An 18,013-nucleotide genomic window follows, 5' to 3' on the forward strand; every position below is an offset into this window, starting at 1 on the left:
TATTTGCATCTAAAAAAATTTTTTGCAGTCTGCAAATCATGTTTATGTTTTGAATTTGTGTTCTGGCCTGTTGCGCCACCCACCGCCGTCTACCAGTCACACAGTCAGTAGAGTCTCAGCATCAGTTACAGTTATGACTGAGCTACAGCAGCACGGCAAGCAGCATTAGCAGTGTCCCAGTACATAGCATTAGCAGCCGGCTCCTCCTCAGTTGTATCCCGGCAGCAGCGTTAGCAGTGTCCCGGTACATAGCATTAGCAGCCGGCTTCTCCTCAGCTGGATCCCGGCAGCAGCGTTAGCAGCAGAGAAGCCGGACTGGCTCGAACGGTCCGCTGGAAAACCGAAGATCAAGGACGCGGCACTGCCACGGCAGCCACCCGTGGGCAAACAGATCAGTCTCCAGCATGCCGCTGTCCTGCAACCTCGAATCTGTAGGGGAGGGGGGGCGGACACGACTCGCGGCAGTATTTTGAATTTGAGTGCAGTAACCGTTTTGGCCACATTCTTACATACAGCGCCTTTAAGGAGGACTTGACAAGTCATTGACACTGACTGTTATTGACTATATTTTTAATCATGTGCACAATGGACCACAGTGGAGATTTGTCTTTTTTTTTCATTTATTTGAGAGAGTTGTAGGAGTTTCGTACAAATTTTAGAAATGTCAGGGGTGTTATTACAGGTTCAGTTCACCCTAAATACAACTCCGCATTTTCTCCTTGACATATCTAGCCATGCACATAGTTTGAGTTTTATTTCCTCATGGTTTGTGATATCTTTTGTGAAGGAACTGTCTGTGGATCCATTGCATGCTCATCATTGATGGGTTTGGTTTTGTGTTGGCAGGATATTCAATTGTGTCTGGTTGATTATAGCTTTTGTACATTTAGCGAGCAACAAAAAGTTGGGGGTTAAGAGCATTACAATGCACCCTGAGTTGTGTGTGAAGTACAGTATATATGAGATTGCGGTGTGTGTGTGTTTGTATGTCATGTTTATAGAAGCAACCCAAGGTTCCTTAGAGCCTTTATATTGTTGTTGCTAGTAGTCCATAGATATGCATCTTTTAGCAGCCACTAACTTCAGTCATCTATGTTGATCATTTCTGGTCACAATATTTGACAGTACAGAATAGTGTTGATAAGGGCTGTCACAAATTCGATTCTAAGGCTGCCTTCACACCAAATCAGGCGTTGCGGCAATTAGCCACAGTGTTGTGTGGTGGTGTGGGAGACACTTACACGGCCCTTGAAGGAGTGGAGGATGGAGGAACTATAGAAAGCCAATCTCCCAATCTCAGAGATTGAGTATTTGTCTTTGGTAAATCTGTTTATGTTGGCTTAAAGGACTTGCATAATTCCTTTTGATTATCATTGCTGAGGTATCTTTACTGTCACGAAAGACACATGTACATGCACACACAAACAAAGTGAGTGCTCTCCTATGTAAGATACTGCACACGAGCTGTGAATACATACTTACTAATATTTAACAATAGGGAGAGAATGTATTACTTGTTTCTGTGGACTGCGGGCGTCTTCTGGTCTGATAGCTGGTTACATGATGATTCTGTTCAACTTTTTGCTGCAGGCCGCAGCAGGGTGTTTTTTTGGCATGCCCAGCGGCCCCACTGTGGAAGCCTAGATGCACACACCTTCCAATGAATGGGAGGACTTCAATGCATCCTTTATGATGGCTTCATTACAGTCAATAGATGACAGTAGAGAGCAGAGTCAAACGTTTCACTCAACAACAAACAAGGTGATAACGAGGAAGGTCAGTAATATTGTACCTTTAAACAGAGGCAACGTCGTAGACGGCAGTGGCCTTTGTGGCCGTTATATACATGCCAGTGTGTGGACAGAGAACTCCTTTCACTATTTTCACTATGTATTATCGATTCATTACGTTCCACCATTATCTAAATTTCTTCATTGTCTCCTAAGGTCATATCTTGCTTGTACTATGCCACACTGCCTCCACAATCTCCAGTGGTACTGCTCTGTCTTGTCCATATCTGTAAGCTGTCAGAAAACGTGGACAAAAAGGGACGAAATGAACACAGAGTATGGACAGAAGGCTCTATCCGTCTCTGTCTCTGTATCTAATGTTGAGCTGCCCTTTGTGTTGAAACAAACATTTGTTGTGGTAGAAGTGTAAGTTTGGAGGTCTGTGTTCATGATCCATGAATCCATGAATGTATAGAGATAATGCCTCACTGCAGTGGTCGTGAGTTCGACTCCGGCTTGTAACCCTTTGCTGCATGTCGTTCCCCCATTCTCTCTCTCCCCACTTCACACTCTTCACTCTGTCCTTTCCATTAAAGGCAAAAAGGCCAAAAAATAATCTTAAAAAAAAGAGTTACTCTGCGGTGTTGAATCGTCTGTTTATAATGTAGCCGTGTGTGGACATCATTCATAAAATTCACCCTCTTGTTTTTAATGTTTGACATTTATTTGCACTTTTTTCTATCATATCTCTAAAATTAAAGTTCACTTAGAAGGAAGCACAAAGGACAGTCACTACAGGCAGTACATGTGAACGTGAAGGCTGTTTACTTGATAAGTCAGAATAAGGGATGGTACATTTGATATAACAAGACTAACTTCCTGCATAGCCATGTTTAAGATTGTTCAGGACATGCAGGAGTCAAATTTGCAGTAACTGGGACAAGGTTTTGATGGACCCTGTATCTGAACCAGCTCAGCTCATGCTTTTTTAAACTCACATCTTCCCTGTATGAGAGGGAAATAAAAAGCACAATAAATAATTCACTGCTCACATGCATTTTGTATGAATGGTCCCATCGCTCATCAGAGAGGTATAGAGAGCAGAGGGAAAGACTTGATGCCTCTGTGCCTTCTGATCTAATAAACACAGTTCGATCAACACAATGACGTCCATTTGTGGTAATTACAGTGAGATGCCAGCAGCTGCTTAGGTCCAGCCCTGTGTACCCACCTTCACACTTCATGCCACATACTATCATGTTATCCTCATTTTCATCCTCTGCAGTTCAAAGTCATGTCTGTTGACCTTTACACCTTGTACTCATTTCATTTTCAGCACACGCCTCTCCATCTTCATCTCCATTTTCTCCAGTCTCCTGTAGTTCCTTCACCTCCTATTTCTTCATGCTTCCTGTGTCTCCCATCTTCACAGGTAGGTTCTATCAGCTGCTATCATGTCTCACCAAAGTCCTATTTCCACTTCTGTGTTCATTTATCCATTGCTGACATGCTGCATAGTGTTGGTGTCTGCCTGTCTGCGTATTGGCATATTCCTGTGAACATAATCACTTAAGAAAAGTAGAATTTACATACTTCAACTATATATTGCTCCTAACAAGTAGATAATATGATTAGAATTTGGTGCACTTTACTGCATAAAGTTAAATACCAAGGAAAAATGGGAACGACCACAGCTCATTTCAGTATTTGAGATAATACTAGATATGATACTGAAATCATTTAATGCCATTATTATGGCATTACAGGACTCACACACACGTCATGCTCCAGTGAGTTCATCACGGTGGAAAAAAACCTCAATGCATATTAGATATATTTCATTTTGAACAGACAGTAGTAGGGATGTCAATGGTTGACCATTAATCTCTTAACCCCCGAGAATATTTTGGTCACACATGTCGTTCTGTTGGTTAATTTTGCTACTGTTCAGTTTACTGCACTGCACATCAGTGGGGTCTGGTGGGAGCTAGCTATTGTTAGCGGTGCAACTCATTTAACCACTGCTGCTAGTTAAGCATGCCTGACCCAACAGCATTGCTGTGGAAACATTGCGCCCACCTTCAGGTCACCCCCCAGCTCGCCCCGGTGAGTAAGCGGATGATTTTTAAACTGTAAAACCCCCTTTAGCGTTGTTAACTATATGACCACCATTAGTCGTGTCAGCACAGCTAGTGGTGCTAACACAGTAAACAGTGCTAAAAGAATTTTGCGGTTCAGAATGGAGCCGCTTACTAAGCAGGTAGACCTGAGGGGAGACAGAGGGTGGGCAAGATGTTTCCACAGCAACATGTTCTGCCACCAGGATGGCGTTACCAGCTGTAATCACTAAATGAGCAGCACTCCTAGCTAGTTAACATAAGCTCCCTCCCAAACTGGATGGTGCACAGTGCAGAGTGGCCAAGACACCAGTGGAGACCGGAGTTTTGGGCAGTGAGCTTGTTTCCACACGCAAACATGGCTAGCTGACTGTCTGTCAGTAAAGCCAACAGAAAATTTAAATCATTAAAATTTTCACCTCCTCTAAATGGAGAACACTTTGAATAGCAGCACTAAAACTCACTGAGTCAAAAGAGTGCCGGACTAAAAGGAAAGGCCTCTTGTATTTCACATCTTTTTTTTCTCATAAAAATTAACCAGTTAGTTACCCATTAAAGCTATAGTGCGTAACTTCTGTCATCTCCCAGCGGATAATGCGTTATTACAACTAATAAGCCGGCGGCACTTCCATGTACACAGAGTAACACTCGCCAGTCGCCACACACCATACACAGAGTAACACTTGCCTTTGTGGTAGGATCCACTTCTGAACCATGTCTCAGCCGCTTCTCCGCCATGTTGCTTTCTCTTTCTACCTGCGCTCTACCTCTTGCTATGACACTCTCCACTCTTCCTCCCCCTCCCTTCTTGTTGTGAAGAAGCATTTCCTGTGTGCCAGCGCGGGAATGTCGCCGGTCGACACGCATACTAAAAATGATATACAGTATATTGAAAAATACTGCGAGATGTTAGAGGAGCCGATCGGCTTAATCAGCATTGTGTCATCTCCTCTAGTAGTGGCTCGGGTGAAACGGACATTTACGGACCTGTAGAAGTTACGCACTATAGCTTTAATGGGTGTTGGCCTTCCGAAAGTAAAATTAACCGAAACTGACATCCCTAGACAATAGACTCAAGCGCAGTCCTCATGATGAGGACTGAAATATCTTTTTTTTTTTTTTTCCACAACTGGCACCTTTGATCAACCGTTTTCCTTGTAGAAAAGGAACATTCCAAACATCTGTGTATTACACTGTACTAACACTGAACAAACACTTTTTCAAAAGGCAACAGGTCACAACAGGCTGTAAAACTGAAAAGCATCTCTTATGGTATAAAATAAAAAATACCAAAACACATAAAATAATAAAAACTAAAACTTGTGCATGAGGAGTGTTAGCCTACAATTAATTCCACCTTGGCCATATTTAAACATTCAGAGCAACCAAACATATATCATCCTGGGGCCGGTTGCATCAACTGGTCTTTACTACGCCTGGTCATAACTCCTAAGACGGTCTTTGTTAAGAGTGAGTGGACTTACGCCGGTTGCACCAACAGGGCTCACGCCTGGTCTTAGCTACGCTGGTTTTAGCTGTGCGCGTCCATATGAATGCCCCCGGAATGCCGCACACAGCCTGCCTAGAGGAGCGCGGTGACATCAAATGACGCGCCGCTGATTCACCCCGCTTGCTTGACAGTTGACAGTTGACAGCCCCTCTCATCTGTGTTGACGGTTTATTTACAGTTTAAGATTTGAAGAAAACATGGAGGATCAACGAAAAAGAAAGGGTAACTATACAGACATTGAAATTAGAGAATTAATCGAGCTGTACAGCCACCACAGAGGAAAAAACAGAAATAAGAAAAAACAGTCAGTATGGGCAGAGATAACGGGGCACATCGATACGTGTTCAGACTCTGGCTGCCTTCGTACAGAGGTTGACATTAGGAAGAAGTGGAAAGATCTCCTCAGCAAGGCAAAAAAAGACGTCTCCTCCAAAAGAAATCATCCAACTGGCGGGGGTCCTCCCCCGAAAACCTCAATTTACAGTGACATCATTGTTGACGTACTTGGGAAGGATTCCCCTGCCTTCACTGGTTTGGCATGTTGCGGCCCGACACAAACTGTATATCCGGTGACAGCTTGATAATGACCTTACACCTGCTCTTGACTAGGCGGAAGATTTACGCCCGGTCTTAGTGAGAAGAAGGTTTAAGCCTAGATGGTGCAACCGGCGTAACTATTAGGTCGGACTTAGAACACCAAGTTACGACTGACTTCGCTTAAGACCAGGTGTAAGCCCTGTTGGTGCAACCGGCCCCAGGTGATCGGCGCTTCCGGGTGATGCCATTGAGTGAGTGTTAGCATGTTAGATGTGCTTTCATTGACATCCCCTACAACAATGAAGACATGTTTTATCTTCGAGACAACTTTCTCTTTTGCTGTTGTAACTGACCCGGAACCTGTGGGCCGATCTTCAGGCTTTGCCCTTTCATTTATGCTTACCATAGCCTGACTCTCTTGCAGGCCAATCCACTTGTGGCGCAAACCTAAGCACATATTGCTAACAGCAAATGGCTAAAAGTTTCCAGGCTGAACGTTCACTTGGGAGTTTAGGTTCCACATTACGTGTATTAGATACAAGCCGTGTCTTCTGTGTGTGGCTGCATGCACTGGATTGTGACTCTGACAGTAACAGTTCGGTAGGAATTCATGAAGTGTTACAGCCCAAGCCACCATATGTAAGATAGGCATTTTGGCAAAGAACTAGTTGCAGAAGAAATGATACACAATGCATAATGAATTAGCCCCATTAATGGATTTATTACCATGGTGATTATGGTTGGACATTAGGCATCTTAATTGCCTCTTGTTCTTCCGTTTTGGTAAAAGTTACTTTGCCTATAAAGTGAAGAGGTATCTGTTTGTGCTGTTAGTAGCTTTGTGATGGTAAGGTATCAGGTGCATGAAGTTGGCAGCCTCACAAAGTAAACTGTTTATCAGCCCCCCCCGGCCGTGCATTTGCACTTATTTTTGAACTGATAGGATTCTTCTGCACAGTGAAGATTCTTATGACTTCTAGAAAGCAAAGGTTTTTCATGTACTTTCTGTATGCTATTTTAATGTCATGTGACTCATGTCAGCTTTATTGCAATACTGATCTGTAGATTGGCAAAAGTCTTTGACGTCAGCTTCTCAGTGTCAGTTACAGTTTCACGAACGTGCCAACAGAAGCAGAGAAACTCTGCTGTGAATTCACAAACGTCAACCCAGCAGACCTACAGTCAGTATCAAAATGAATCAAAGGCAAGGCAAGCTTTAAACATAGTGTATAGCACATTTTATACTTAGAGAAAATTTGATGTGCTTTGTTTGAAAAAGCCAAACAAAAGAAAAATAAATATTGGTTAAAAGATGAATAAAGAGAAAAAGGCAAAATATTAAATACTTAATAGCAAATCAGCATGGCATTCTGTACTCCAGAGGGTGGTGGTCATGCACCTGAAAATGCTAAAAACATTAGAAGAGTTACTTGTAGAGTTTTTACACACTACATTGATACCTTCTATATGATCACATGTTACAAAAAAAAATGCTTTTCTTCTATGACTTTAACAACATACAGTGAAAGATGGCTAACTTAATATATAAGTTTAATGGCAGCTGAAGTAACATTGTCATTAAACTTAATATATAAGTTTAATGACAATGTTACTTCAGCTGCCATTATTATCACAACATTAAAGTGATAGTTCAGGTTTTTGGACATGAAGTTGTGTGAAACGCTGACCATCTGTAGCTCTGATGTGACGGTGTCACTACTCTCAACGAGCCTCCTGATCTGAGAAATCGCCCGTAGCTTACCGGAGAAAAAGTAGTTCTGAAGATGTACGGGGGACACATAACCAAAAGGTTTTAAGCTACAAAAAAGTATGCATGTGTTTTGTTAGACTATTTCAATAATTTTAAAACATCCCCGCATTACGTCAGACCTTGCTATCAATTGGGACTATTTTCTGGCCAGTATCACTCCGCCATGGTATTCCTCTGTTTAACTACAGCAGCTGATGAGGGTGTGTCGTGAGCCTGAGCCGGTGTTTGCGCTGTAGTAGTAGGTATAAATAGGGCTAGTACATCTTTTTCCTCATTAATAATAGCCTACTGGTTCTCTGTTGGAAACAGCCGATGAAGTTTTCATTAGCCGTTGCTATCCTGCGCACCTGCACGGCGTGGTGATGAACTGTCTAATTGATTTCTGTTCGAGTGCTGTGTTGCGGGCCTGCACGGCGGAGTGATACTGGCCAGAAAATAGTCCCAATTGATAGCAAGGTCTGACGTAATGCGGGGATGTTTTAAAAGTATTGAAATAGTCTAACAAAACACATGCATACTTTTTTGTAGCTTAAAACCTTTTGGTTACGTGTCCCCCGTACATCTTCAGAACTACTTTTTTAAGCTACGGGCGATTTCTCAGAGCAGGAGGCTCGTTGAGAGTAGTGATACCGTCACATCAGAGCTACATTTGGTCAACGTTTCACACAACTTCATGTCCAAAAACCTGAACTATCACTTTAACAGCCTATTTCACTCCTAAGGCATCACATGCTGCTTTCTGCATCAGATTCGGATGCACAATGCACCCTTTAGCATCTGTTTGAGATGCAGCAAGCTTTCAGCCAAGTCCAGTACAAACCCATTGCCTCTTTATTACATGGTCAGAGCAACAGATGTAGTATAAGGAGCAAGAAAGTCTTCTCAGGGTAAGTGGGAGGGGAGGTGAATGAGTCTAACAAGCACAGGACTTTAACCAGTAGCATTTGAATTGACTTCTGCTGGAACTACCATTTAAACAAAGGTCATTTGTAACCTCATTTCAAAGATTGGCAGGTGGGTAAAATATCCTCCATTGTCGAAGGAAAATATGTGTGGATGTATTTTACTTTACTTTCAAGAGTGAGTTTGATGGATCTGGACCAACCAGTGATTCTGTCACTTTGCGATGGGAACATACGTCCGCAGACAAATACGTGAAATTGCAGCAATGGGTCTTGTAGCCAATGACACTCCTCACCTCCAGAGCAGTTTTTAACCCCTTATTGTCATCAGAGACTTCCTAAAGTGACAGTGAACATCCTGCTAAAATAAGTCAATTGTCTGTAATCTGGTCTTTTCAACTGTTGCTCTGATGGGTTTATATGTGTGTGTCTCATGTCAGATGGTGTTTGCTCCCTTTGATGTCACTGGGGTCTCCGATTATCTGCCTCTTGGATTCACATTGCACTACTTTGTCTTGTTAAGACGGTCCCCAGGCAGAAGATACGGTTGCAGGCAGCTAGAGACATGCAGATAGGGACCACCTCTTCATATGAGGAGGCCTGCGAAGGGTAAAGGTGGTTCTGTTTCTGTGTCTGTCAAACAGATGGCAACAGAAATGCACAGAAGATGGCCTAGATTCACACATGCTCTCCCTCTCTTTCTCTCTCTCCTCCATCCTCTGCTCTTGTGCTCTGTCTCGTGCTCGTTCTCTCTTGTTTTTTTCTTCCTCACTGTGTTGGAATCAGCGTCAGCACCATGCTAACATCAGAATTTCTCCTTTGGACTTTTGTGGGGTTTTTTTCTCTTCTATTTTATCCCTGTCTCTTAGCCTCCGAGATTAAATGTGCGTTGGTTGTGCCTGTGGACGAAAGGGTTGCCTAGCAACCAGCTGATGAGAGCAGCCTTGAGGCCTGCAGTGATGTCAGTCTGAGTCAGGGGAGGGGTGTGTGTTTGTACATGTGTGCGTGTGGTGTGTGTGTGTGTGTGTGTGTGAGAGAGAGAGAGAGAGATGGAGCTAGAGGATGGAAGGCCTAACCCTCAGCAGAGTTCAACATCATCTCACGCAGGTCACGTGCCGCGCTGCTTTAGTAGGCCACCGTTATGTAACCCAGCACAGCCGAATCAGTCTCTATGTGTGTGTGTGTGTGTGTGTGTGTGTGTGTGTGTGTGTGCATTCAAGCTTCTATAAATAAAGGCAGCGTGTGCATGCATGCCAATGAGTGCAACCCTGAATACGTGAGCCGGTGTGTGCTAGAAAGAAGCAGGGAGTCATGCAATGTGTAGGCGTGGTGAAGGCGAGGTCTCCCACCACAGATATCAATAGCACTGCATCACTTATCTCTCAGCCTGCTCAGCTGACTGAGATTGGAATGAAGGCCAGAGAGTGACACGTGCTAACGTTACTTATGTGTGTGTTTATGATTTTCAGATTTTTCTTTAAAAATCTGAAAATCAGAAAAATGACCATGTCAGGTTTCCAGAACTGAAAATGACGTCTTCAAATTGCTTAGTTTGTCCCAACAACAGTCCAAAACCCAAAGATATCCAGTTATGTAATACAAGGAAAAAATAGTAAAAATTACCACACAATGCAACAGGACTGGCAGGACTGTGGGATGTGTCTATAAAGTACATTTAATAAAGTATAAGCAACAAATTAACTTTCAATTTTAAATGACGTGGCCTTATCAATGGGACTGCTTGGCAGGCAGCCCACCACTTTGGTCCAGACTAGGGCAGGGCGGTATGACAAAATTTTCATATCACTTTTTTTTTTTTTTTTTTTTTTAAATCATATTGGTTTCACGGTATTTGACGGTATTTTGCTCGGGTTCAGCCCACTTGACAAGTTCCGGACATTGTTTGGGCTATTCACCGGTATTGCGGTATATGAAAAATTCATATCATAACGAAAATAAAGACCGCTTTTCGGTACGAAACGGTATACCGCGCAGCCCTAGTCCAGACCAATATATCTTTGCAACTACTCGATGTGCTGTCGTGATATTTTCTACAGACATTCATTTTCCCCAGAGGATATAGTCAACTGACTTCAGGTAACCCCTGACTTTTTATCAAGTGTCACCAGCAGGTCAGATATGTTCCACTAAAATATCTCCACATCTACCACAGGGATCAGCACAAAACTTGGTTCAGAAATTCATGTTTCCCAGAGGGTGAATTGCAATAACTTTGGCAATCTCGTCACTCATCTTTTCTAGCTTAATTGACCATTCGCTAAGTCCTGCCTCTCCAACGCAGTCTGGCCAATTCTAGCATAGAATCAGCCAGCTCCAACAAGGGTCCAACAACTACAAAGCTGTGCTCCATAGACTCATGCAATCCTTTCAGATTTCCTTCATTTTGAGGCTGGCTTTTTTGGATTTTAAACTTAAAGTTGTGCCTGGGGCATGTGTATTAATGATACTCATTATTTGGAGAGGTTGGAAGGAAGGGCATGTTTCCTCCCTGTTCCAAATCCAAAATCAAATCCTGAAAAGTAAAGGGTTAAGCCAGCTAGCTACTTAAAGTATAACCTACTATACTTATACCTATGTCCACACATGCTACTGTTGCCTTTTAATCATTAACATTAAATAAAGACCCACCCTGCTCTAGAGGAACCAGTGAAGGAAAGCAGGGAAACTTTGCCGATATTCAACCAGCTGTGTGTTATCACAGTGTGTGCAAAGGTCTGGCAGCTAGCAGCACTGGCAGCACAGGCAGCAACACCATCTATCTGCACACATTGTAACAACACAACTGCATATTGCCAAAGTTTTCCTTTATATTCATTTTCTTCTGTCTCGATTGCCAGTGATGTGGTGGTGCTAAAGCCTATAGTTATGCTTTAGCTTCCAACTATCTTGCTCTTTTTAACCTGATTTTGCTGTTGAGTGAGTTTGACATCCTGCACATATCCTTAAAACTCTTAGTGTCTGCTTCTCTCTGAAATCACTATTTTTCCAAAAATTTGATATTTCTTGAGGGAGTGCAGTTAGTTACAGTGTGGGCTCCATGCTAGCTCAAACAGTTTGATGGATCATCACAAAGGGGTGGGACTTATCAAAGGGTCAATTATCAGGTCAAAATTTCAACTTACCAACTTTAACTTAGTTTGGCTAATGACCAAATGCCTGAAAAACGAATGGCATCTCTATCAGCTCAGTGTTAGCATACTAACACACTAATCTAAGTGACCATAGCATACGTTAACTCCTAAACACAAACATATTAGCATACTTTGTTAATAGTATTTAGCTAGAATTACTGCTGTGCCCAAGTACAGCCTCACAGAGATGGTATTATGGCTTTAGACTATCAGTTCTGGATTTGTGTAGGGCTGTACTGGATTTACAATTATGTCAGTCAAATCAGACTTGTCTGTTCAATACAAATATTTGACTGTTTGTGCCTTTTTTTTCTATGAAGAGTTTGAAATTTTGAGCGTGGTTCAGCGAGACATCCAGTGTGACAATGACATTCACGGATTACAATAAACAAGCTAACTGTGCCAAGAAGATAACATTATTTGGAAGCCTTACAGGGCAAAGCCTCTCCTCCTGCAGGCAGCTGCCACCCTGTCTGCAGCTGCCTGCGCTAAAGAGAGTGTGAAAGCGAGGGGCACTCACTCTGCAGCTAAATCTGGGGGCTCAAAACATACCCAGAAGTGCACTGCATACTGACTGATAATAAAAAATAAAATGGACTTGGGGGTCTCCAACTGTTCATTCTAATGTCCAACTTTTGGGAGGCAGTGCTAGTTTTGTTTGTTTCAGATGGACAGAAATTATGAGGACGTTTTATCATCCACTGTTATCTGCATCAAGCACATTTTTTCTGTCTAATGCCATTAAAGGTGCAACATGTCACCGAATAGCCAGTTAATACTGACTGACTTAATGCTAACATTTTTGGCGTGCTGCCGGGGCCCTTATGAACATAAGTGATGCTTTTTAGGTGATGGAGTGGCTGTGGCTCAGGAGGTAGAGCGGGTCATCCACCAATCAGTATCCTTCGGTATATCCATTGTTTGAATGTGTGTAAATGGGCGAATGTCATATGCAGTGTAAAAGCCCTTTGAGTGGTGGTCCATTTGCCATGTCTTTGCAAATACAGAATGTGTGTAACAGCAGTTAACAAAAATACATATGCATAAATAATCTGGTTTGCTGAGATTCATGGCATAGTGTTGTCCTCTTTTGTTATACATGACTCTTGGTAGCTGCAAGAAATCGTAATAAGGTCAGGGAAGCTAAACGAGGCCCTGTGCTAATTAGTCTAATAAGCAATTACATACTTTTCACATCAATTTCACTCCTGTAACAAAAAGTGTTTAATAGATGATAGAATACCAGGATACTAATTAGACAAGTGCTTGACAGATCTCAGGTTAAGTATTTTTGTGCTGTTGTTTTGAATCGGAGTCATAGCATGGTCATCCAGTCTGACCCATCATTACATGAAGATCAAATTAAAGTGCTGTGACCCAGGAGCTGGAGATGGGGTCAGCCAGTAGAGTGGAAGTGAAAGTTGGTCGGTAACAGGGAAAACAGAAGGCAGACAGATGGCAGAGACTTCTCAGTTTATAAAGATGTTATGTTCTTCCATGCATCCCCCTCTGTTCTTTTATCTCACATTTGTGTTTGTGTGTGTGTGTGTGTGTGTGTGTGTGTGTGTGTGTGTGTGTGTGTGTGTGTGTGTGTGTGTGTTTATCACATGTCTAATGTTGTCCTTTGTCTTCATCTCATCCATCCATCATGACTTCCTGTGGAGAAGCCGGTGTTGAAAAGTAAGGACTGTAAGTTTTTCTTCTAGATATCGGGGTTTGGTGGAGGCAGCACTTTAACAATGGCCCAGTTCCATTTTGGCAGAATGACCCCCTTACTCCCCTTCACTTCCCCTTGGGCTGTTCCATATGGTACAAGTAGGGGAGAGCGATATCTAGGCTACATGGAGCACCTCGCAGCAGAGAGCGGGGGGGCAGATATTAGTTGATGTTAGCAAAATTCTTTTGTTGACAATCCAATCAATTTATTAGGAGAATCACTCAGCAGAAAATCCTTTGGGGAAGCTGATGGAAGATGTGATCATTCTGCATGGGTTGCTGTGTGTGTGTGTGTGTTGTGTTGGGGGTTATCCCTGTGTGTGACTGCTCCAAATATCAGCACATCCGTCACATCCCTCCATCTAGGCCAGCAGGTGATATGAGGGTGATGTCTCTTACTCACACACAAAATACACACGGGGTTCTGTGTTTTTGCATGTCGTGGTTGGACTTGTTTCTCATCTCGTTGAGGCTTGTTCTTGTCTTTATAATTGTCTAATTTCTGCTGCAAATTTACAGCAATGAGTTATATGATCTCTGAATATATATTTTTAGTGGAACACTTCATATTCATCAACTTTGATGTTTAACCCTATAAGCAGTTTAACATGTTTAGCTTGGATACATCTGTTGATAGTTTATAATGTTGTTATTGTCAATATACCCCATGAAAACACCAAAACCAACAATGTGTGAGTCCGTCTCTCAATACTTTTTGAATATATAATTCAATCTAAAAAAAAAAAGTCTCAGTAATTTCCCAAAACAGCTGAGTACTGTAGTTTTTATCCATCAAACAGAAGGAAATAGTGCATTGTTCTGGACTACTTTCAGCAGTGGGTTAATCCAAACCTGATGTTCCAGTGAGTGTTTGTGGCAGCAGGATGGTGTATGTGGGATTCAGTCAAAATAAATAAACAGTATGTGTTCATAGTAAAGATATGTCACCCAGTGCAACAGTGGGGCTCACTAATGTATATTTATTGTCTTTTTTATTATTATTTTTTTTAACAACACTAGAGGAATCAGATATATTAGCCACTCAATTCACAAACAATACTTGTATCCTGGTTTTGGTTTTTGGTTTTAAAATGATTTTTGACAGTAAGAAAACAGGAATAGACTTTTCATTTGAAATGAAACAGTGTCTGCTTGTGACCTCTCATCACAGGTTACATTTGTCAGTGAGCACACTTACTTGCGTAAAAAATATTCTGGTTTTTGCTCTTATTCTGACAAAGACATATTTCTACTAGGCTGTTTATCATGTTAAAATGTGCAGTGGAATGGCTGGAGCCGCTTTGACGCTTTGCTTTTTTGCATCAAAATATATATATATTTTTTTAAAGTTTCCTACTAGTGGTGGACTTATTGGACTGTGTGACCACAGCCTCTGTCTTTCATTTAGTCCGCCACCGTCTTGAAAAGGTCGGCACTGCGACATTTGCACATATTCAATAAGCGGTTGATATCCAAGTTAGACTAATGTAGACTATAGACTGGAATCAATCAATTTCAATCAATCAATTTTATTTATAAAGCCCAATATCACAAATCACAATTTGCCTCACAGGGCAAAAAAACAGGGGGAAAAAAATGGTAGAAACCTCAGGAAGAGCAACTGAGGAGGGATCCCTCTTCCAGGACAGACAGATGTGCAATAGATGTCAGTGTATGATATAATAAAAAACTACATACATACAATTTACTAATTTAAAAACAGCAGATCTATTGTTTATATTCTTAAAATGATACAAAAAAAGGATCCCTTATAAGCAGTGTTCTCATTCAAAAATGCTAAATTAACAATTGTAATGTAAACTTCTCTGAGGGAAAGTTTCCCCTCATATAGGGCTATAAAACGGGTAGAGTGGCTAACCTTCCCCTCCCTCCCCATGTTGTTGTATACATCCATCCATTAGGAGTCAGTGGGTGGACTGAACGCTGCAGGCTTCCCTCTGGCTGGAGTACACTCAGCATGCACAGTCTTTTTCTGTAACTGGAGGCCCACACTAACTCTTTGTTGCAGCTGCTACAGTAATCATTTCACATGAATGTAATTAACCATTAAAAACATTAACAACTACAAGGTGGGAAAATCCTTTAGATGTTGCACATTTGAGGGGAAAAGGGCTGTGAGAGCTTTAACTGATCAAGGATCTACACGCCTGCTTTGTATGTTGTATTGACCTTGATAACTTAAAGACTAAAATATAATCCAAAATTCTGACCAATATCATGAGACACTCCATTAGATTTCATCAAATGATATCGATCTCTGAAGTCCTTGAATTGAGCATCCATGTGAGTGGGGTGAGATTGTTTTAATCATAGTGTTTTAATGATCTGATTACATTTTCTGTTAATGCAGTGAATAACCTAGAAATAATATTACTGTTATCTACAGAGAAACATGTACTTAACTGTAATTAAATCAACAGAAAAATATAAATTAAGTTAGCATTTAGAACATCAAAAAGAGATATATGTTAGTCTCAGTTCAGTTCATTATTATGTTAAAGGCCACGTGGGAAATTTATAAAACACACAATTTTAAATTGCCTTTAGTTTGTCAGTTAACTTAACTTAATATATCATACGGGGGGCGCTGTGGAGCCGCGGACCAAGATGGCAGCTTAGAGCGGGTGCTCCTCACAACTCTGCTAAAAGTTTACAAAGTCCCAGTCATTAACGCTTCTAAGTAGTTTTACAAGATGTCTAAACAAACGACGCTTAAAGACTGTGAGAATAGCTCCAGGTCCCGTGGTTCTCTAAGACCTAAAACTACAACTACGACTACTGCGGTAGCCGAGGATGCTAACGATGAGGCTAGCCCACGGACTGAATTAGCTACGGTGCTAAGTGAGCTGCAGTCACTCCGTACAACTGTCATTGCGATTAACACCAAGATCAGTACCCTGGATGGTTTTGGGGCAAAACTCGACAACGTGGAGAGATGCATAGCTGAGATGAATGACTCAGTTGATGCTGTGCAAAAGAGTTTTGCGGACCTTCAACAAGATATCACTGCTAATGCTAGGCAGCTCACGGAGGCCGAAGGCCGCATAGTAGACACTGAAGATAGCCTGGAGAGTGTGAAAATGGAGCTGGCTGACGCCACTAAACGCATCGCTTATTTAGAGTCTAAGACGGAGGACCTAGAAAACCGTGGTCGGAGAAAGAACTTAAGACTGGTAGGGCTCCCCGAAAACGCTGAAAAGACCCAGTCCATGACTGATTACATCCAGCACATGTTGCCGATCTGGCTGGGGATTGACGCCGCCAGGTCGTTCACTTTGGAAAGAGCGCACCGCACGCTGGCAAGACCAAGACCGGATCAGAGCAGAGCTGTAATCATCCGTTTCCTGCGTTTTCAAGACCGCGAGGTTGTCTTCAACACATCCAAACAACGCTCACTCACTCACTCACGATGGTCACAAGATCTTCTTTGCTCAAGATTTATCAGCGGGAACCACGAAGGCACGGAGCCCATTCAATGCAGTGAGGAAAAAGTTCATCGAAGCTGGAACTTTTCAGGGATTTACCCTACGCCCTTGCAAGATGAGGGCTCTGCACAACGGAAAAATAGTGCTTTTCTCCACACCAGAAGAAGCTGAGAACTTCCTCCTAAACCCCTAAACTTTTAAATGGCCGAGGAGTATAGGTAACCACAGCAGGACTGATATGGACAATAACATAGGTGCACTGTGGTTTAATATAGGTTTTCTTATGTTGTATTTATATGTTTTGCATTTTCTAATTTATTTTGATTATATGCAAAGTTGCTACTACCGTATTTGGTGGACACTTTTTTTTTTTTTTTTTTTGCACCTGGTATAGACCTATACACTTGTTTATTTGACACAGGACACAGGCTGCTGAGGCAGTTAAATCAAGAAGCGTTAATAATGCTATGCTTCATATATATAATTCTGGGACGATAAATGTTCGAATGTTCAGATCGGGATGCAGAGCTGGGGGGGGACCACACGGGCTGTCTGAGAGATGTGCCTACAGTTAAACCACTCCTCATTAGTGTGGATTGGTATTTGCCCTTACATCGTTTAGTTTAAGTAAGGGAAGGGGGGCGGGATTTTAAAGGTTAAGTGTTTTTATATGTCTGGTTTAGTTCTTACTACTTTCATTTATTTTATTTATTTATTTTTTGTCGCACCCAACACAATCATCTGTCTCATGGTACTTAAAGCAACATGGAAAGTTCAAAACTGTTTGATTTAAGATTTACAAGCTGGAATGTCAGGGGACTCAATAAATTAACTAAATTGAAACAGGTAATGAACAGACTTAAAAACCTACATTCTAAAATAATTTTTCTTCAGGAAATTCATATTACAGTCACTGAAATTAAACAAGTACAACGTAGGTGGCCTGGTCAAGTTATACATGCCACATATAACAATTACGCTCGGGGGGTACTAATTCTTATCCACAAAACAATTCCTTTTCAACTTACTAATATTATTCGGGACCCCCAAGGAAGGTTTGTAATCGCTCAGGGTGGGATTCTTTCTCTTGCATTGAATTTGGTCAGCATATATGATCCTAATGAGGACAACC

General features: G+C 41.8%; 1 protein-coding gene across 1 annotated transcript in view; it reads left to right on the forward strand.

The window, feature by feature from the left end:
• LOC126388145 (SH3 and multiple ankyrin repeat domains protein 2-like) overlaps positions 1-18,013 on the forward strand; it is a 276,219-nt gene that overhangs the window by 249,752 nt on the left and 8,454 nt on the right. The window lies entirely within an intron of this gene.

Source organism: Epinephelus moara, chromosome 1 (assembly GCF_006386435.1).
Source record: "Epinephelus moara isolate mb chromosome 1, YSFRI_EMoa_1.0, whole genome shotgun sequence".
In the NCBI taxonomy this organism is placed as follows: Eukaryota; Metazoa; Chordata; class Actinopteri; order Perciformes; family Serranidae; genus Epinephelus; species Epinephelus moara.